The sequence below is a fragment of the Phaethon aethereus genome (genome assembly GCF_964289735.1).
Source record: "Phaethon aethereus genome assembly, chromosome: 5".
Classification (NCBI taxonomy): Eukaryota; Metazoa; Chordata; class Aves; order Phaethontiformes; family Phaethontidae; genus Phaethon; species Phaethon aethereus.
The window spans coordinates 30572664-30594399 of record NC_138579.1 but is presented as its reverse complement, the minus strand read 5'-3'; the positions used below and the strand labels follow the sequence as shown (position 1 = coordinate 30594399).

The 21736-nt window shown below is 39.4% G+C and overlaps 1 protein-coding gene across 6 annotated transcripts in view; it reads left to right on the top strand.

Annotated features, from left to right (window-relative positions):
- NPAS3 (neuronal PAS domain protein 3) overlaps positions 1–21736 on the top strand; it is a gene marked incomplete at its 3' end in the record, with an annotated part of 626985 nt that overhangs the window by 122741 nt on the left and 482508 nt on the right. The gene's annotated exons all lie outside the window — the stretch shown is intronic.

Genomic DNA, 21736 nt, shown 5'->3' with positions numbered 1-21736 from the left:
TTAGATTTTAATGCAAATTTTTTTTGGCACAAATCATACTGGTTTAAGGTCAAACTATCTTCCTGCAGTAGCAGTTATTAAACAAGATGCCTGGTATGAGCACACAGCTTCCAGGTATTTCCTCTTTCAGTATAAACTGTCTGAATATTCGGAAAATAAATTCCAGCAACATTAATAGTACAAGTTAAATACTTTAAACGGCAGCAGTTTGGAGATCTTGAGTTTTGCTGTTCAGGTGGTGCTTTGAGTGTCTTTAGCTTGCTTGCTGCTAATCTTGATGCTAGAGAACAAAAAAGCTAACTCTAGCTGCACAAATTTCTGTTGAAACTTACTGGCTGTGAAGCCAGGCTGAATGGCAAATGTATGTAACATAACAGAGCACTTCTATTCCCTTTTCACTGGTAGTCATTTAAAAGTAGATGAGAGGGGAAAAAAATGCATATATTTGCTAGCAGCTTTACTCATTGCCTGTGAGAAAAGGAGTTTATTGCCTGGCTGACTGACGGATGCTATGTGGACAAAGCCTGGTCAGGAAATTTTCCTGGCCAGGATTTGATACCTGCTCAGTTCTTATTTCCCTGCAGTACTATTGATTGCTAGAAAACTGGTATGGAGGACTAGGTCAGCAGTCCTAGAGGGCTGGGGCTGCAGCTTTGGTATCATGTTGTGATTGTTTCGGTGGACTTAATGGGTTTAAGACAATTTTGTGAGTTTAAGAGCTTGCTAAGCTGATATGCAAACACATATGGCCACACCTACTGTAGCAGATATAAATCTTATTTTCTGCTGTGACACGTGAGATCATATGGAATATGGGGATAGGCTCTTATTGCTTTGACACTGACAGAGAAGTTGTCTGTGATCTTCCTCATATCTGACGTGCTCCTCAACACTGTCCATGCAATAGCAATCCTTGAGGTTACTAAGGAGCAACACTTATAGTGGACTGGAGAATGAAAGACCATGAGCATCTAGATTGAAAAGATTAATGCGCGGGAAGCGAGTGCATTGATTGGTCCTCTCTCTTCCTGGCATTGGGACTTCTCTAAAAAGAACCTTTTCTCTTTTTTCAGATGGTGGAGGTTGAGGAAATTTTCTAACTTCAGGGAGAACTTATTTATGTGGCATATCTTACTCAAAAGAGATTGAAAGATGGCTTGATTCATATTGCATAACTCCTTTAACGGGACAAAAACCTGGGGTGCCACAGTTGCTTTAAAAGAACAGATAGTGGGAACAGGAGCCCCTGGCTGGGAGCTGAAACCTGATGAGTTAAACAGAGAAACATGGCACTCTTGGGGAATTCCTTTGGGAAAATGGTGGGCTCACTATCTGTAGATCTCTTCAAATTTAGATCAGCTACCTTTCTGTAGGATATATGTTAGCCAGCAAAGTCACTGGTTTCAATAGAGAAGTTCAGAAGCTATCAGCTGAAACTCAATGGTAGGTTATGTAAGAGGCCAGAAGCACATAACCTAACAAGTCATTCTGGTCTTACATTCCATGATCAATGAGCTTTTAGAGGGATAAAGTGTATTGTTTGTTCTTGCAGACTTGTAGATTCTCCTAAACGTGATCTGAACACAGAAGAGGGGAACCACCTTCCTCTACTTGCTACAGAGTGGATGCACATACTGAATTCCCAACAGTACATCTCTGAGATGTGAAATCGTATCAGTGTTCCCATGAAATTCCCAGACCAAAGGAAGAGACACATGTATTCCTTTTTCTACATCAGAAGGGGAATTTTTTTCATTAATAACATCAAAATTTTGATCTGATTATTTTGGAAATTTCTTTAATGGGATTCATACACTTAACTGGACATTCAGGAATTAGACGTCATTGCTGCTCTCAGTCCAGAAACACTGAGATGTGTAAAAATAACACACAGTTACTGCCAAATAATGTAGTGCTTCTTATCTAGAGTTTTTTAATCATAGAAAAGTTTTGGTTGGAAGGGACCTTTAAAGGTCTAGTCCAACATCCCCCTGCAATGAGCAGGGACATAATCAACTAGATCAGGTTGCTCAGAGCCCCGTCCAACCTGACCTTGAATGTTTCCAGGGATGGGGCATCTACCACCTCTCTGGGAAACCTGTGCCAGTGTTTCACCACCCTCCTTGTGAAAAATTTCTTCCTTAGATCTAGTCTAAATCTGCCCTCTTTCAGTTTAAAACCATTTCCCTTGTCCTACCGCAACAGGCCCTGCTAAAAAGTCTGCCTCCATCTTTCTTATAAGCCCCCTTTAAGTACTGGAAGGCTGCAATAAGGTCTCCCCGGAGCCTTCTCTTCTCCAGGCTGAACAACCCCAACTCTTGCAGCCTGTCTTCATAGGAGAGGTGTTCCATCCCTCTGACCATTTCTGTGACCCTCTGAACCTGCTCCAACAGGTCCATGTCTTTCCTGTGCTGAGGGCTCCAGAGCTGGATGCAGGACTCCAGGTGGGGTCTCACCAGAGCTGAGCAGAGGAGCAGAATCACCTCCCTTGACCTGTTGGCCACACTGCTTTGGATGCAGCCCAGGATACGGTTGGCCTTGTGGGCTGTGAGCACACATTGCTGGCTCATGTCCAGCTTTTCATCCACCAGTACCCCCAAGTCCTTCTCGGCAGGGCTGCTGTTGATCCCTTCGTCTCCCAGCCTGTACTGATACTGGGGGTTGCCCCAACCCAGGTGCAGGACCCTGCGCTTGGCCTTGTTGAACCTCATGAGGCTTACATGGGCCCATGCCTTGAGCTTGTCCAGGTCCCTCTGGATGGCATCCCGTCCCTCAGGTGTGTCAACTGTACACTCAGCTTGGTGGTGTCTGCAGACTTGCCGAGGGGGCACTTCATCCCACTGTCTATGTTGTTGATGAAGATATTAAAAAGTACGGGTCCCCATATGGACCCCTGACAGACACCACTCGTCCCTGAGCTCCATCTGGATATTGAGCATTAATATAAGAATTTATATTTTACCACTGATTCTCTGTGCAAAAACTGTAAATTAAGGCAGCAGCTCAGATGTTACACTATCACAGGGTAAAAACAGAAGAAAAATACCTACTACCGCATGTTTTTGCGAAAGAAAAAAGCTGTAGGCTCTTCATAAATTCGAGAAACCTCTAGTTTTGCATTGTATTACTGGAGTTTTACTACATAAATGGGTAAAAGTAAGATATTTATTTTTTAAAAAGGTACATTCAATGATGGAAACCCTAATAGCAGTTTTAGAACAGATGTATTGTGGAAGTAGATGTTTTCTGTTAGTGTATGCTCAATTATCTCAATAGAGATAATTGATGTGCAATAAAGAAAAATAAGACAATTACTATGCATACTTGATGTAGTCACTTTGCAAAATTAAGTAACTTACGTTTTTTAAAATACTTTAGTCATTGCCAGTATACTCCTGAAAAAGTAAAAGGGTGACTTAAAAACCTTTTTCCATTTTTGTTCTATCTGTGCATGAAAATGCAGTAGAATTCAGTAGGTGCAAACATCTTTGCCAGAAATTGAGCATTCGCAGTGACTAGACATGGTTAATTAGTGCTATTTTAGACTTTCCTGGGTACTAGTTTCCCTTAAAACACGACACAAAATAATAATCTCAAATTTTACTTTTCTTTTTTAGTGGTATGTGTAGCTTTTTTTAATGTGTTTGCTGGTGAAACAAAACATTAACATAACTAAAATATCTATATGACGATATTCATGCTTTGCCTCACTCATGTTTTAACACTTGTATTCTCAGAATGTACCTTCATACCTAAAACTGAGGGGTTTTGAAGGATGCTTATTCTGTGTGGTATGCTATATTTTTTTCTCTTTAGGTATTTGTAGATGACTGAATTGTACATACGCTGTGTTAGATTAGTCAGAGGATATAAAATTAGTAAAATTAGGATCAGTTCACCCAAGGCAACAGAAGCTTTTCACACCATTCTGCTCTAGCAGATCCGGGGCACTCGGTGATAACCCCCAGGGGTAACATTGGCTGGAAATATTAATTGCTTCTACACATAAGCAGTAAAAGAGATACTAAGAGGGGAAAAAAACCGCGAGGAGACAGTAGGTTTGGATCCTGGACCCTGCAACCCATCCTGTAAGAGAATGGAAGAAAATGACACCAGAAAACTTGCACCACTCCTGCCTTTTCTGAGCTCTGCAAGGGTCTGTGGTGTTGACTGTTACATGTGAATGCACATACTGCTGCCTCCATTACAGGTTCCTTTACCGGCTTAGATACCAAGGTTATTGCTTTTGCACTGCTAGTAGCTGGCAGAAGACACCAAGTTTTGAAAGGTTTTCTCTTGTTGCGTGAAAGGGTGGTTTTGATAGTCATGGTGTTCAAAATAAGAAAAATATAGGGAGAAACCCACAAGTCAGCAGCATGCGTGGGAAGTAGGAAACGCAATACGGGAGAATGGGAGACAACACCGCCGAAACACTGGTGCCAGGCCTCTCTCAGAAGCTATGCACTCTTACTTTGTTTTTTTCTCCCCATTGTTTCTCTCCCTATTAAATCAGTATGTCAAACCTCATTGCATGTTTTAGAAAAAGTGAGAGCTGGTCTGTCTGTGGGGCAGTGAGGATGGGGGAGGAATGATCAAGGCTTTTCTTCTTGGGGCTCTTGATAACTTTGAGCATTACTGAAAACCTGCTCTCCAGTTAGAAGAGGTGGAAAGACCCCTCGATGCCTTAGCTTGTCTGAAAAATTAAGAGCAGGTCCTCTGTCAGTGATGTTTGGGGTTGCTGTTTCAGTGTAGCTGCTCTCCATCAGCAACTATGTTTTCTCCCCTTATCTCTGATATTTTTACTTCGGTGAATAATTGTCGTCCCTTCTCGTTCTCCAGAACCTGAAACAAGTTTTATGTTTATTTTTTTCTCTTCACCAAATCCTTTGAGAAAGCCAACTAGTATTCCACCCACTTCCAAAGGGCTTTTATTCTACCAACTTGTTGCCTAGAGAGGCTGAGAACTAAATTACTTTTCAGCTTTACTTACCACCATTTTGGTGATAGAAAGGAAGACTAATACTTTGAGAGCTATTCTTACCACTTTAAACTGTCTTTGAAAGGCTCAAGTGTACTTTTTATATTTTTAAAAAATCGAGTATACTACAATGTCACCCACTGTTATTTCACATTGAGTCTGAAATCTTAGAAACATCTAAGTTGTGTTTGAATAAAAGTTTACCTTTTAGTAAGGTAGAAGAGAAATGCTGAAAAAGTGTATTAGAAAGATTATGTAAATATATGCTTTGCAGTTTAAGCTTGTAACTTACTAGTATGATTTTATATTTTCCTTGGCCTTGTATGTCTTATGATCGTCTATCGAATACTATTTTTTCCTGAAAGAATCCTACTAATTGCTGACAGCTTCATTCCTTTTGAATAATGGTTATTTTTCATAAAGTTTCTTATATCTAGTTGGCAGTTTTGGGGTTTTTTTTGGCATTTTCTTTTCTTTTTATTATTTTTCTTTTTTTCTTGATTGGGCTTGCATTCTCGAAGGCTTCACTTTTGACAATACACTCAAGGAGTTTGACTTTAGAAGCCAGCTTGACTTTGAGGGTGTGGCATCAAAGACATGAAGGTCATCTATTATTTGAAGACTGAGCACTTTAAAGAATGTATAAGATGCTGCAGGCAGCATGTTTGGACACCAAGGAGGCTACGGTGCACAGTTCCTCCTGGTGATGTCCCTAGGAGAAGCTTGTGTTTACATATGCAGCTGGCACACATACAACTTTTCTTAGCTCTGTAGGATGTTAATTAATAACAGTTCAGGACTTATATGGTTACACAGCATATATTTATAAAATATAAATCATATACCTAGCTCTATAACATTTAGAAATATCAAACACTCTTACTGGTAGCACTCTTCCTGTGTGCTACCAGATATCATGCTAAATAACAATGATAGATCGGAAACAGGGAGAATAAAAAAAATTTGTGTGATTTTTCTTTTTTTTTTTTTTTATTTGCCTGGTTTCTTCACTTAGTTGTCCATACAAGTCCACAGCTTGAAGACTTTTTATTATTGATTTCTAGAGAAACTTACTGAATCATTTTGTTCAGGAATTATTTATTACTTATTCTGAAAATACAAGAGCGGTATCAGCCATTTTTAGAAGAGAGCTTGTTGGTTTTATATTTTTATTTCTGTCCACAACTTAAGCTTGTGGGAGAAAGGGCAAGGCTTGCTTTCGTCCTGCTTAACTCATCCACCGAGCCTCACATTTTGATATGAAGAGTTATTACTTAACTGTGAAGGAATTTGGGTGACTTTAAAATTAGCACTTAAAATATCATTCTTATATGTCTTAGTTTCATCCTGCATATTTATATTTTATTGTTGGTTACATGGTTGATAGTGCACGGCAGGACAGAATATGGAACAGTATGTTGCCTCAGGTCTCAGTGGAGTCTGAAGTTGCTCAGGATTGGGTCCAGTATCTGTACTGTTTTTTCACTTGTACAGCTGTTGCTAGCTGCTTCCCTTTCATTTGGAAAAACAGAGATTTAGAAAGATTTAGAAATTTACATAATCTGATCTACACTCTGTACAAACAGAATTTCAGATGCTAATTTTTACTTGTTTGTTAATCAAAGGTTTTGAAAAGGCAATGTTAGTGTATTATTAATAACTTTAAAGTACATCCTGTTTATGAGGTAATAACCTTCTGTCGTGGGCTGAATTGACTTTGAGTTTAATTAGCTCAGAATTTGTTTAATACAGAGTTAATCAACCTCACAGTGGCTCTGGAGGAGTTTTGGTTTTGTTTTTAACTGAGCCAAGCTTCAAAAGATACAAAGTAACGAAACAATAGCTGTGCCCTAAGAAAATAAATATGTAATGTGTGCTGAAAAAAATTCAAATCAAAATTCACTATGAAAAAGCAGAAGCTCTTTAAATAGATTATTTGCTTTAAAAAAAAATCCTCATTACTACACAGTTTCACAGAATTTTATTGCTCAGTATGAGAACTGATAAAGGAAAGTAAGACAAGGAAATGGCATTATATAGATATATGCATATGTCTGTCCATAGACTATAGAGTTTACTTATTGGAACTATTTATAAGTGTATTAACTTACTCTAGTAGTGTGGAACAGAAACACTTCTGTCTACTTTGAAACTGGAGTGGTTATAAAATGCTGAGAGATCATACCCCTGTCTGTTTAGAGTAAAAAGATTTGGCTGTAGTATCTTAATAACAATCTAGCACAAGTGGTAGTGATTTAATGCATGGAAGTTTGTCACATGAATGTGAACTAACAATAGGACTCACATTTTCAATATCAGTCTTTGAAACATCTTCAGGTGTTGGGAGATTTTTCTACTTCGGTTCAAAAAAAGAAAATTGATTTTGATGTTTTACGAAGGTGTGTGCTGTAGTTCAAGCAAGAATCAGTTTGAGAATCCCATTATCTGTGTTATACAGGAATCTTCTGGGGTTTTGGAATCTAGACATCTATATAGCTGTTATTCTGTATTTAAATGTAATAGGAAAGTTGAGTGCAGTGTGTTTTTTGTTTATAACAGATACTGGATCACAGTATCATAGGACAGCTCAGGCCGGAAAGGACCTTGGGAGGTCTCTAGCGCAACCTCCTGCTCAAGCAGGGTCAGGTGCCAGGCTGCTCAGGGACTTTTCCAATCAGGTCTTGAAAACCTCTAAGGATGGAGATGCTACAACCACCCTGTATAACCTTTGGCACTACTTGACTGTCTTTGCAGTGAAAAAATTGTCTTTTGTATCTGGTCTGAAGCTCTTTCATTTGCACTTAGGCCTGTTGTCCCTCACCACTGTGAAGTGCCTGACTCCATCTTCTCTGTGCCCTCCCCATAGGTATTGGCAAGCTGCTTTTAAGTACTCCACCCAAATCCACCTCTTTTACAGGTGGAACTAGTCCCAGTCCTGCAGCTTCTGCTCACAGGGCAAGTGCTCTGGCCCCTGACTGTCTTGGATAGTCCTTTGCTGAACTCCTTCAGTTGACAGATATCTATCTTGAAATGGTGAACCCAAAACTGGCCAGAACATCTAGATGATGTCTCCCAGGGCTGAGCATGGGTGGATAATCTCCCCTCTCAATCTACTGGCTGTGCTCCTGTGCATATAGCCCAGGGTGCTGTTGTGCAGGGGCACGCTGTGAGCTCCTATTCAGCTCACTGTCCACCAAGACCCCATGGCCCCAGGTTTTGTCCATGTGCAATTTCACAAAGTTCTTGCTGGCCCAATCTTCTGGCCTGTCTGGGTCCCTTTTGGTGGCAGCTCTGCCTGCAAGTGCATCAATTGACCCCCTCAGTTTGCTGTCATCTCCACAGTAGACAAGAGACCACTCAAACACTTCCCCCAGGTTGCTGATAGAGATTTTAAACAGGAAGGTCATATGATAGACCTCTGTGGTGCTCCAGTTGTTATCAACCTCCAAGACACAGTACAACTCATTAACCACTACCATCTGAGGCCAACCATCCAGGCAGTTTTTGTACCCATTTAGTTATTTTTAATTTTTTACTAGGTATATTTTGAAGAGAGCAACTTTCTTGGATAAAAACTGGATCTACCATTACTGCTGTCAAATGAGAGAATGTTGCCAAAATATATTTTAAAAATTACTTTTACGTGTGCTTTTTAACAACTTTTTATATTATTCAACATTGATGGTTCCAACTTCAGTAGACAATTCTCAAGTTTGTAATCTTGTGATCCAGTTAATTCTGATGAAGTGCCATATGAAATCAAGAACAGTATCCTAGAATGGCTTATAAATACCGTAAAGTGCAGAGGAATTTTTGGCAAGCTTCATAAGCTGTATGAACAGGACACTTGAGGATTGCAAAGGTCTCTTTTTCTTTTCATTCTGTTGAACATGAACTTTGTTCAAAATATTTCAACATGGACTAAATATGACACTTCTAAAGTTCAAGCCCATGCAAGGGGGAGAGGAAGCTCCATTTAGCTCTTACGAAGATGCTAACCTGAGAACAGCTACATTCTATAACAGGTCTACAGCACAAAGGTGGGAGGGGAAAATACGTAGTTTTTGACATGTATGTGGTTAAACCAAGTTGATGCTATTTTTACAGAACCAAGCTCCTATGTCATCAGTGTTTCAAGACTTGTTATCAGTCTAAAAACCAAAACTCTTTAGCTCAAGCAGAAATTATGGATGTGGTATACAAACTGTTTGGCAGAAACTGAAGAACGTTCTGGAGGTTGGAACAGATGGTTATAATTGTCCTGGTTTTAAAATGGACAAATAAATCTTGAACTCTTCTGCTGTTTTACAAGCAGGAAATTAAAATATGAAATAGAAATTAGAAGTATTAATCAGCTACACTAAATCCTTTTGGTTTCCTCATTACTCCTTCCTGGCTTCTTCTGAACTGTTCAGCTTAAGTTTGTCTGCATTAACTCCAATCTGACAAACTTCTTGAAACCAGTCCTTAGGAAGACAGGATGTGTCAAGTCTTCAGTGAGCTGCCAAGAGACACAAAACACAAGAAACCTACAGATACTTGCAAATGTAAGTCCAGCATCTTGATTTGTGTGCTAGAATAAAATGTAAATCAGAGATGGAATCCATTTCATATGGATGGAATTTCTTTTAGTGTGTAAAAGCAATGAAGAACTGTTCTTGCTCTGAGGGAGACATAATGGAAATGTTTGCAAATTCTATGGTTCTCTGTTGCAAAGAACCAAATTGTAATATGTTTTTACAATTCCTGTTTTGTGTCTGTTTAAAGCATAATCCTATCACCCAAACGTAGTGTCCAGCTAAGGACTGTGTTATATTATCATTAGGAAATTGTATGGCAAAAGCAGCTTTTCTTGGGCTGGTGTCCTGGTAATCGTTGTTCTTGTCAGTGAGTATTTTCCTTGCCAAGTTATAAGCCCTGACCTGCAGGTATCCAGATACAAACTTTAGACTGTGTATGTGTAAAGTCTCAGTGATTTCAGTCAAACCTGTGTCCAGTGTTATACTGAATACTTAAATAGTGAGCTGAATTTATGCCTTCAGGAACTATCATAATATAGGCAAACTAAAATCATGGGGGCGAGGGGGAGTGTTGAAACTAATCTCTTGTTTCACAGAATCACAGAATGGTAGGGGTTGGAAGGGACCTCTGAATATCATCTGTGGTCCAACCCCTGCCAAAGCAGGATCACTTAGGGCAGGTTGCACAGGAACTCGTCCAGTGGGGTTTTGAAGGTCTCCAGAGAAGGAGACTCCACAACCTCTCTGGGCAGCCTGCTCCACTGCTCCATCACCCTCACAGTAAAGAAGTTTTTCTTCATGTTGAGGTGGAACTTCCTGTGCTGCAGTTTGTGCCCATTGCCCCTTGTCCTATCACTGGGCACTACTGAAAAGAGACTGGCTCCATCCTCCTGACAGCCACCCTTCGGAGATTTGTAGATGTTGATAAGGTCCCCTCCCAGCCTTCTCCAGACTAAACAGCCCCAGGTCTGTCAGCCTTTCCTCATAGGAGAGATGTTCCAGTCCCTCAATCATCCTCGTAGCCTTCCGTTCGACTCTCTCCAAAAGTTCCCTGTCTCTCTTGAACTGGGAGATTTCCAGAGACTTTCAGTTGTCACTTAAATTTTTTTCAGTTTGGCTTCCAGTGCTGTCAACTGTGTTGCTCTCCTGAGGTTGCTAAAGGAATTTTCATCTCGTAAACAGTAAACATCTTGTAAATCTGAATAAAACTTACAGAATGATAGACAAATGTTTTGGCTAAATACTCATTTTTAGAACAGTAAAGACTACGTTCCATGTAGCTGGAAGGTTTCTCTGCAGAAAAGGTTTCCCTCTGGTGAGACCCCACCTGGAGTCCTGTGTCCAGCTCTGGAGCCCTCAGCACAGGAAAGACATGGACCTGTTGGAGCAGGTCCAGAGGAGGGCTACAAAAATGATCAGAGGGATGGAATACCTCTCCTATGAGGACAGGCTGAGAGTTGGGGTTGTTCAGCCTGGAGGAGAGAAGGCTCCAGGGAGACCTTATTGCAGCCTTCCAGTCCTTAAAGGGGGCTTCTAAGAAAGATGGGGACAGACTTTTTAGCAGGGCCTGTTGCGGTAGGACAAGGGGTAATGGCTTTAAACTACAAGAGGGCAGATTTAGACTAGATAGAAGATCTAGGTAGACAGAAGGAAGAAATTTTTCATGAGGGTGGTGAAACACCAGCACAGGTTGCCCAGAGAGGAGGTAGATGCCCCATCCCTGGAAACATTCAAGGTCAGGTTGGACAGGCCTTTGAGCAACCTGATCTAGTTGAAGTCGTTGCTCATTGCAGGGGGGCATTGGACTAGATGACCTTTAAAGGTCCCTTCTAACCCCAGCTATTCTATGGTTCTGTGACAGTTGGGACTGTTGTTTTAGAGAGTTCTATTTTTGGCTTGTTACAGTTAACACTTTTATGCTGCCTTTGGGCCAGATCAATCATTGAGTTGATAGCAGATTTCATTTCTGTGCTGAGGACATGCTAATTCATTTGTCAGTTAAAGCAGCAAATCCAAACTGTGCTTTTATTGTCTGGATCAGTTCCCTGGAAAACTTTAAAATACTAGTTATGTTGATCTTTTTTTTTTTTTTTTTAGTTAAATTGAAGTAAAATGAAGGTTTTTTCATTTTGTGTCTCTAGCTATTAAGCTTAATTCTACCTCAGTTTTCGATGTAGCTTTTATGTATATATATTATTTATGGTACAAGGATTACCACTTCAACATCCATAGCTCTGCTGGTATCTGAAGCGTTCTTTAAACACCACACTGGACACATTATTAAGACTTCTTAATGTCATTTGAAAAATGAAACTATACTTTATTCATATTTCTCTCTGCCTATGAGAAGCTGGCTCAGGGTTTTGTCTCCTCCAGGGTAGACCACTATAATGCTTTGCTCACTGGCTTGCCAAGTGGTCTCGTTACCAAGCTTGAGCAAAACTCTTTTGCCAGTGAAGTGTGTCTTGCAAAAAAAGACAGCATATCTCCCTAATCCTAGCATTGCTGCATTGGCTACTCAGAAACAAAGGATTGATTGCGAAGTTGACCTGTCAGCCCTTCATGGTCAAGGTCCTGAATATATTTCCTGATTTAATTTTGAGATATATCGCTTTCAGGCCTCTCTGCTCTTCAGTGCCCTCTTAGTGCAAGTTCCAATTCTGAAACTACAGACTTTGCCTGATGGAGGATTTTACCATATGCCCAACAGCTAAGGAATAAGCTGCCTTTCTCAGTTTAGGAAGCTCATGCTCTTTGCTTAAATCTCTTCTTTGGAAGATTCGCTTGTCTGTCTTTTTCCTTTTTTTAGTGAGTAACATTTTATATGTCGTAACTCAGTCATTTGGGGACTGCACTGTATTCCATGCTGCTATGCAGAATGAAGTGGTAACTGTAGAGCTACTTAAGATTTTTTTTTTTAGTTGGTTTGAAAAAGACTTTTAAAAATAAATTATTATTTTGGTCAAAAAACAAAGTAGTTACTAGGAAAATACTCTTAGATTTAGGAGAAAGGAGCAAAGAGGAGTGCGTCTTGATATCCAATAATTGGTCACCTATTTGGTTTTGGAAAACTCAGAGCCAAACTTAGCAATCATCCCTTTACTGAAAATTTTAATTATCAAGCTGTTGCCTACTCTGGAGTGAGGCTTTTGAAGTCACTTCTATGATGAATGTGTTGTTCATACAACCAAGGTTAATTGATGCTTGGACCTGAAATTAGATCTGATACATCTTGCTATAGGCCATATGCTGTTCTATAGTAAATATCTGTATCTTGCCTCCATGTCTTGGTATACTGTCAGAGCAAACTGAAAAAATTCTAGTTTTTATCTCAGAATGGAAGAAGCAAAAATTTTTAATTGCTTGTTGAAAGTTACAGATACTCCATATAAAGAGACTAATTTACTTTTATTAATCAGTGGTCCTTTGCAGAAAAAGTGTATGTTTTAATGTTTAAATGAAACACTAGAAATTAATTTAAAGTTAAAATATTGTAACTCCTTCAAAGTGGAAGAGTGTCACAGTCAAAGAAAAAAAAAGACCTTTGCAGCAATCTTCCAAATGGACAGAAAAGAGGGTAAGATAACATTTCATAGAGACAGAGAAAAGGGGGCTGCAGTAATATAGACAGAGGGTGATGACAACCTGGGTGAGACTTTTAGCTGTTTGATCTCTGAGGTATCATATAGAAATAATGGGCAAGATTTAGGTATAAGCTAAACATGACAGCTTATAAAAAGATGTGCTGAAGCAGCCTTTGGAGAGGGAGACGAAGAGTTAGGATGATGCAGTAATGGGAAAAGGTGAGAGGGTGAAAAGAAAATGAAAGCTTTGGAAAAAGAATATGGTCAGTGTTAAAAAGAAAGTGAGGTGTGGAGATAGACTGCTGGCTGGGGCGGGATTAGAGGTTCTGGTGAGGAGAGTTATAGTGAGTGCAATTGTGGAAGTCAAATGGGGATTGTCTAGGTGGGTGAGAAACTCAGATGGCAATTTTAAATTATGTATTCCATACTTGGAGAGGAACGAGAGATGGGACAGTAGATGGAAAGGCTAAGGCTATACTAACTGTGCAATCTGTCTTGTGGCATCAAGATGACTGCAGAGGACAGATGTAAGAACACAAGACATCTTTGCTAATAAGCATATGTTGTAGAGTAAACCATAACAAGTCCTGAACAGTTTGGTGCATCACATAGTAAACGAACTGCGAGTTGAGCGGAACTGAGCAGGTCACTGGACAGGTCTGGTGGGAGAGATGGGAGTGGTTCTTCTCTCTCCTCACGGGGGGTGTTGCTTGTCTTGGTGGGATTCACGCTGTGCGACCTACAACAGTGGTACCTGCTAGTGTCTACGTGCTAGGCCTTGTCAGGGTGTATATATTGGGCAACACCAGTGGTCAGTTCTTGAGAGTTATGTATCAGGTTTTTTTATCAACAATGGTTTCATTTCAACAACGTACTAATAGCTTCAGATGTACTGTATAGCAGCAACAGATTCTGTGCAGCTGCAGCTACTTCCAAAGCAAAGAGTTTCAAAGTTTTTGGGGTGCCCAGGTGAGTGATGGGGAGGCTTATGCAATGGCAGAGACTAAGTCACAGCTCTCTGTTAGCCTAAGCAGACTTACAGGAAGACTTTCGCAACATTAAAACTTTTTTGGCAATGCTTACAGGGAGGCTAAAAAGGATTAAATTATATATATATTAAAAATGTATATAATATTTATATCGTTATACATATAGTTTTTTGATAAGAAAAAGACATGTTTTTCTATTGTGTCAGGAAAGAAAGGAAGGGTTATGGAGAAGAAAAAGGGAGGCATTTTCAGTGATTGGTCTGCTTCTGTTAAACTTGGTTGGCTGGTATTTATGTGGAACTTCCACGGTCATTTTGTTTTATACGCTAATATGAAATCAAATTCCATGCTGGGTGGTAGTGATTGGTTATGATTTCTTTTCTAGAAATTAGTAATTATTTATAAAATAAATAGCAGTTGTTTATGCTTTTGGTAGAGAAGGCAAGAGAATGGAGAAGGAAATGAGATATTATCAAATGGAAGTGTGTGTGGTTCTTCAAAATAACTGAGAATATTACCCTCAAAGAATTTAACTTAATGCTAACTGATACTATGGTATATATAAGTACCATTAGTGCATAAAAATATGGCTTAATGTAAAAAGCTTTATCAACATAGTATTTTCCTTTCACCTGAGCTTCTAACAGGTTAATTACTTTTTCCTCTTGTGGGTTACAAATGAAATATTGTAACGTAGGAGGTATTAGCAGTCTTCTGTCAGCCAACTGAATGCAAAGTTTGTGCCAATTAAAACAACCTGTATAGTTCATATAAACTCATCCACTTCAAGTAACAGATATTTAAGGCGGAGTTAAATTATTGCAGAAAGCTTTGTGTGTATCGCATATACAAAATAAATTTAATGTAGTAGATGTATAAAATTAAGTTATTCTCAGTTTATTTTTGCACTAAGTGACCATCTGGGGAATCCAGGTCGTGTTATAACCTTTTTTCGGGAAAAAAAAAGTGGTGCTGATTCTTTTGTTGTTTGACTGTTCAAAGTGCAACTATAATGAAAACAAGCTTTCCGGTATTTTAAAAGAATGGTTGTAGAGAAAGAGGTTGATCTCATTGTCGGTCCTGTTATAAGTGAAATGTTGGAGAGTTGACCATTTGCAGCTCATACACAAGGCTTCATCTTTCCTTCTGAAACTATGTCTTTCTCCAGTAGATTTCTTTAGCTTTTCTGCCCTTCCCCAAGTAGTTGTTTGTGCAATGTTTTGTTTTTGCATACCAAAAACTTCAAGCCAGAGGTTTCCCTACAGGCTTCCCCTTGCCCATATGATTTCCTAAGCCATGTGATCCGTTTTCAGGAATACATTTGCAATGCAGTGTAAAAACCAAGCAAACAAAACCCCCAAAACATCAACCTGAACACATAGCCAATACAATGTCTTGGAGAAAGCATCTCCACCACTCTTCATGCCTTTATTTTTCTTTGACCACGTACTTCATGGTTTTCGTTCATTGTGGTATCTTTGGACAGTAATCAAACAAATGAGGCCTATCGGAGCACAAGTGCCTATTTAAATTAAAGGAAAGCAGTTAAGAGTTTTTAGATGCTAATACTTTGTTCAGATGTTAGCAAATGACTTACACACATGTAGGCAGCAACAAAGAAGAACAGTTACATGCTTTTGGTAATACGTGATCCGGGCAGCACAAAAAAGAAAGGAAGCTTGGAAAGTCTAGTGTTGTGTTTTTGGCAATATTTTGCTCCACGCAGTGCTGCCAGAGCAAGAACAGTAGCGGACATTGTCTAAAGCGTCTCTGACCATCCTCTGAACTCTTGGACCACCCCATGGATGGATGGTTGCCAGGACATTTCTTTCAGGGGATGAATCTCTTCCTCTGCTATTGCATTTCGACTGCCTTGTCCTTAATCAGAGTGTGTTTCTTTTCGAGGTGTTAATCTCTCTGCTTCTCCCACAAATGTTGTCATTTGCACTGCAAGCACGCACTGAATTCCTCTGTCCTTCAGGGTGCAACTTCCATTTCAGAGTGTAGTCTCTCTTTTACTTGACTTACAAAAATAAGTCAGAATGTAATTCATAAATCCAGGAAACCTTCTGAACAGTCTTACAGGCACCAAGCACTCAGCAGGAATTATAAACCTTTCTCTTTCCTGATAACGTAGTTTTTTCATTTCCCTGTTTGCAAGAGCAGAGAAATGAGAAGGAGGTCCAGGGAAGCCGAGCAGAGCATGGAACAAAAGTGCTAAAGAGTGAGACACCTTAAAAGCTGTTAGGAGCAGCTGCATTTTGAAGTTGATGAAGGAAATAGAAAAACCTATTGACTAAAGCCAAATGCAGCCTGAAATTCCAGAAGTGACCTGCTGTAAACCTGCTCAGCAAGCTAGTGAACTCTGGGTGTTTAATGCTGACATGCTCTGGGGTATGTGGAGGACAGCCAAGCAGCATGATGGCTGTATGCTAAGAAAATAAGCAAGTTCTCGTGTGTGTATTTTTTTGCTGTTTTGCACGTCACTGGAGTACAGTCATAACGGTAAAGGATGTGGCTCTACAGTGCTGCTGAAACTGTGGTTAGATAACTGCTGGCACTGATAGCAACACATTATTTCTAGGAGTAAAGGTGTGTATCAGATGGTTAAAACAAATCAGAGGTTTTTTTTGAAACTGATCATAAAATGCTTCATGTGATGCTGAAACCTGCTTTCATTGGCTGATGCTACATGCACACAAGGCCTTTGCCTTCATATCGTCATTTTTGGTATGTTAATGATAGCTGAGAAGTGTTCCTGATTTTATAAATGGTCTGCAAAATATTTCCTCTTTCAGAAATTAGCAGACAAGTAGTGGTTTTCTCACATCTCTAGTTTTCACAATTGCATGTGTCTAAGCCCAGTCCGTTGGTACTGTACCTGACAATTACAAGTTCCAATGCACGGTCTACTTAAAATACATAGTATCCAGAATATTTTTAAATAGTATTTTTTCTTCTAATGAATAGCAAATAACACTAAAACATTTTTTCTTTTAAATAGATGAAAGTAACACAGACAAAAAGGAGATTTGCTTCATAGGTTCTCAGTAAAATAAGTCATGGTTCTTATGTAGACATGGTGTAATGTGTACATTATGGCATGCTATACTTTTTCAGCTAAGGTGGAGGGAGTGCTTTTGCAGACACAGTCTTCTGCAGCACCACATAAACTAAGAATTTCATTCTGTCCTCTTTATATCCTGAGTGAATTAAACTGGTGAGAAAGAAGGGGGCACATAACAGGGCTCTCTGGGAAGAGCTTGGCAGGAAGGTATAGTGGCCTCTGAAACTTTAGGAGGTATTCTTTGATTCCTTCGAAACTGCAGTTGTAGGGTGTTTTTTAAAAAAAAAAAGCTACGCAATACGGTTTCTGTGACATAAATAAGCTTGTTTGCTTTTAGCCTCTGAATAAATAATACATGCCCAGTCTTACATTTCCTGTAACAAAGTGAAATGTGAATAGCAATATAAAGTCCCAAACGTTTTGATCCCTTTATATTTCTTCTTGCTTTTCTTAGTGCTTACTCAATGCTCAGAGACTAATACCAAGTGGAATTGAACACCTGCAGCTCTCGCTTCGAGTTATACCATATATTGAAGATGAAGGGGGGAATTGCAGGTGTTCTATATTTCCCAGAACTTATTCCACGTGCCATTGCCTATCTGGAAGGACTTACTATTCAAGCAATCTCAGACTGAGTTTTTTGTTGCTGGATGTACTTGAGGCTTTGAATATATGACAGTTTATGTCTATTCTGGGTTTACACCCCCACCCCCTCCCCAATATGTTAATGTATTATTTTTTAAGTTTTTGGGTTGGTTTAAAATTATTTGTAAAGAAGATCTTATATTGAGATGTTCTGTAACTTCTTTGCAGGGAATTGTTATCAATGATAAATCGATGATCTAGATGAGGGGATCGAGTGCTCCCTCAGTAAGTTTGCAGATGACACCCAGTTGGGTGGGAGTGTTGATCTCCTGGGAGGGCTGGAAGGCTTTGCAGAGGGATCTGGACACGCTGGATCGATGGGCTGAGGTCAACTGTATGAGGTTTATTAAGGCCAAGTGCCGGGTCCTGCACTTGGGTCACAACAACCCCATGCAACACTACAGGCTTGGGGAGGAGAGGCTGGAGAGCTGCCCGGTGGAAAAGGACCTGGGGGTGTTGGTTGACAGCTGGCTGAACATGAGCCGGCAGTGTGCCCAGGTGGTCAAGAAGGCCAACAGTGTCCTGGCGTGTATCAGAAATAGTGTGGCCAGCAGGAGTAGGGAAGTGATCGTGCCCCTGTACTCGGCACTGGTGAGGCCGCACCTCGAATCCTGTGTTCAGTTTTGGGCCCCTCACTGCAAGAAAGACATTGAGGTGCTGGAGCGTGTCCAGAGAAGGACAGCGAAGCTGGTGAGGGGTTTGGAGCATAAGTCTTATGAGGAGCGACTGAGGGAACTGGGCTTTTTCAGTCTGGAGAAGAGGAGGATGAGGGGAGACCTTATCGCTCTCTACAGCTCCCTGAAAGGGGGTTGTGGTGAGGTGGATGTTGGTCTCTTCTCCCAAGTAACAGCGATAGGACGAGAGGACGAGAGGAAATGGCCTCAAGTTACGCCAGGGCAGGTTTATTAGGAAAAATTTCTTCACCAAGAGGGTGGTCAAGCATTGGAACAGGCTGCCCAGGGAGGTGGTGGAGTCACCGTCACTGGAAATATTCAAGAAACATGTGGATGCGGTGCTTTGGGACATGGCTTAGGGGGCATAGTGGTGTTGGGTTAACGGTTGGACTTGTTCGAAAGGACCTTCCAGATCATCCTTAATGATTCTGTTATTTGCTAGCCATTAACTATATCCTCTCTGTATCACCTGTTATCTCCTATCACCCTACTTGCCCATGATTTTAGATTTCTACATGAACAATTGGCATCTTTTTCAGGGTGAGGAAATAGTATTGTTATTCCTTACGCATCCATGCAAGGAATTGATTTTGCATTTGATTTTGCTGCTTGGAGAATAGTGATACCAACCATCTTATTATTATACATTTGTTATTAATAACAAACAGCAGAGAGTAAAAAGCATTCTAATTAATGTTCTCTGAGTCTGAGTTGCATCTTAGATCTGTGTACTTTTTCTCATTTTTCCAGAACTATTTTCTGTTAGATTCAGTTGAGCCAGACAGTCTTTCTAACCTTTTCAGCTTTGAGGGGAAAAAAATTTGCTAGTTTTGCCATTTAAGAATTCTGGCCTTTTACTGGAACCTTTGCCTGTATGTAGGCCCAAAGTATATTATTTCAACCATGAAGTGTAAATGCAGACCTACCATATATTACTATAAGAGTAGAAACAAGGCATGTGGGTTTTGGTGCCTAATTTAGGATACTTGTATTATCATTAAAAAAAAGAATTGTATGATCTTGCACGCGTTGCTCAAGGAATGAGTTCTGACATTTGAACTGAACTTCAGTTCGAAAAACATCATATAAGAAATTACAGGTAAATTACGTGGTAAGGAAAAGTGGGAAATGGCACAAATATTTAATTTCAAATTAATGTAATGAAATTAGTCATCATGAACAAATAAAATATTTTCTGTGCACATCAGGGGAAGATATAGCCCTACATGATCATCATGCAACAGGAAATATGGAAATCATGTTTTGCAGGCCATGCTACTAGGTGGTGAGAGAGGGAGAGAAGATGGGACAATCCTCTTAGTTCCTCCAGCCAACCCTTCTGTTGCGGGGGGACAGTTTAAACAAAATAAAATTTTGGACTATTTAAACAAAATACTCCCAGAGCACTCGGCATCTGAAGCTCTTTGCAAACAATTAATAAATTTCCACAGTTCCCTTTTTGAGAACTTAATTCCCAAAAATGTTTATAAAATTAGGCAAAAAACTAGTCAGGAATACAGGCCTTAGCTTTGAATCAGACCCTAAATATTTTCCCAGGTCTGTGGTAATGCCCGTATTATCTTGTTGCATTAGATCTTCATTATTCTAGTGCGTATCAGAAATAGCTCACAGAAGCCGGAGGATTTACACAGTTGTACAACTGGTAAATGTCATTAGCCCGACAATCACGCTCTGGATGTTACAGGCTCTTTTGCAAGTGTGTAGGTTTAACTAAGGGTACACTGGAATGATATTTCATAGTTAAGTTTCAGTGTCTGTGGTCTTGATATTACTGGAAAGTCATCTATCAAGTTTGCCTCGCAGGGCCTTTTTCATGTGTTTTATAACTTATTAGACTGGAATGTAAATCAACTTTTAGTTGAGTTTCAGTGAATATATTTAAATCTGTTGGAATTCTTTGGATTTTTTTTTTTTGTCATTATACTACATCAGAGAAACAGACAGAAAACCCTAGTCCATATGTAATATGTACCGTTTCTGATAAATGCGGATTGGCAATACACAATATAGTCACATACTACATTTTCTTGCTTGCCTTTTTAAAATCCCCTTAATTATTTACAACAAGATAAATCATTTAACATTTTAAATTTTAATTATCTGCAGAAATCAGCACTTAGTATTCTGTGCCAAACTTTTAAACTCTGCATAGATTCTGAATTTTCTCTAAATAGATTTCAATTAGGCTCTTGCTCTTTTTTGCTGAGGAATAATTGAAAGTATAAAAGACCCATTTAAATCACCATCCCCTTTTCCAAAAAGGGGCAAGATTACATACCCAGCAGCCTTTGAATTCTTGATATGCCTTCAGAAGTTTTCAGATATTTGTTTTAATAATTTTTAAGAATTTATTATGATGCATTAATTGTGTGCTCTGTAAGTTATTAAATGATGAATTCAACATATTAATCTTTCATGTTATTGTTGTTAATGCTGTGTTTAGGAATGAAGCATTAATTAAAATAGTCCTTTGAAGATTTTTCTGAAAGAAAGCAGTATGTATACTTATCAAGATACGTATTTGATCTATGGGGAAATGATTGCAAGTAAAGTTTTGATCTAGCATATGCTGAAGTTGAATTAAAAAGATTTTGGTTATGTAGAGTTCAAATTACCTTTGACATATTTTTGCAGGTTAGTTACAAATTCTCAAATAAGCATAGAGCTCCTCTTTATCGTAGAGCCTAACATCAGATTTTAATCATATTTTGTACCCACAGGGTTTTAGATTTCCAACAGGCCACCTGTCTCAGACATTAAAAAATTCACAGGACAGATGGGAAGGTGAAAGTAGTTGTCCTTGGATAAAGAAATTCTTACACTGCAAGAACAGTCACAGTCAAGGCTGGCCAATGTATCACACATATACCCCTTTCTTCTAGCATCACTGTATTGTGATTGCAAATTTTTCTTTAGTAGTATAAATATAGAATTCATCACTTACCCTTTTTCAATAGCACAATTTTCAAAACCTCTCTTTTCCACGTGATCTATGAAACACTGAGGGATAACATGACGTGCATAGTACTTCAGGAAATAGTGTGTCTTGTACACATACCAGAACTCCTACAATTCCTATGTTGTTTATTAATGACACAAGCATATGACTATTCATTTGTGCAGACCTCTGGCACTGATTTGATAGGTGTGATGTATTTTAATATGACAAATGTACCCACCTAAAGAAAAGTGGTTATTGGAAAGAAGGGTAAAATGGTGATGCTTCCTGCCAGGTATCGTCACTGTTTCCCACAGAGA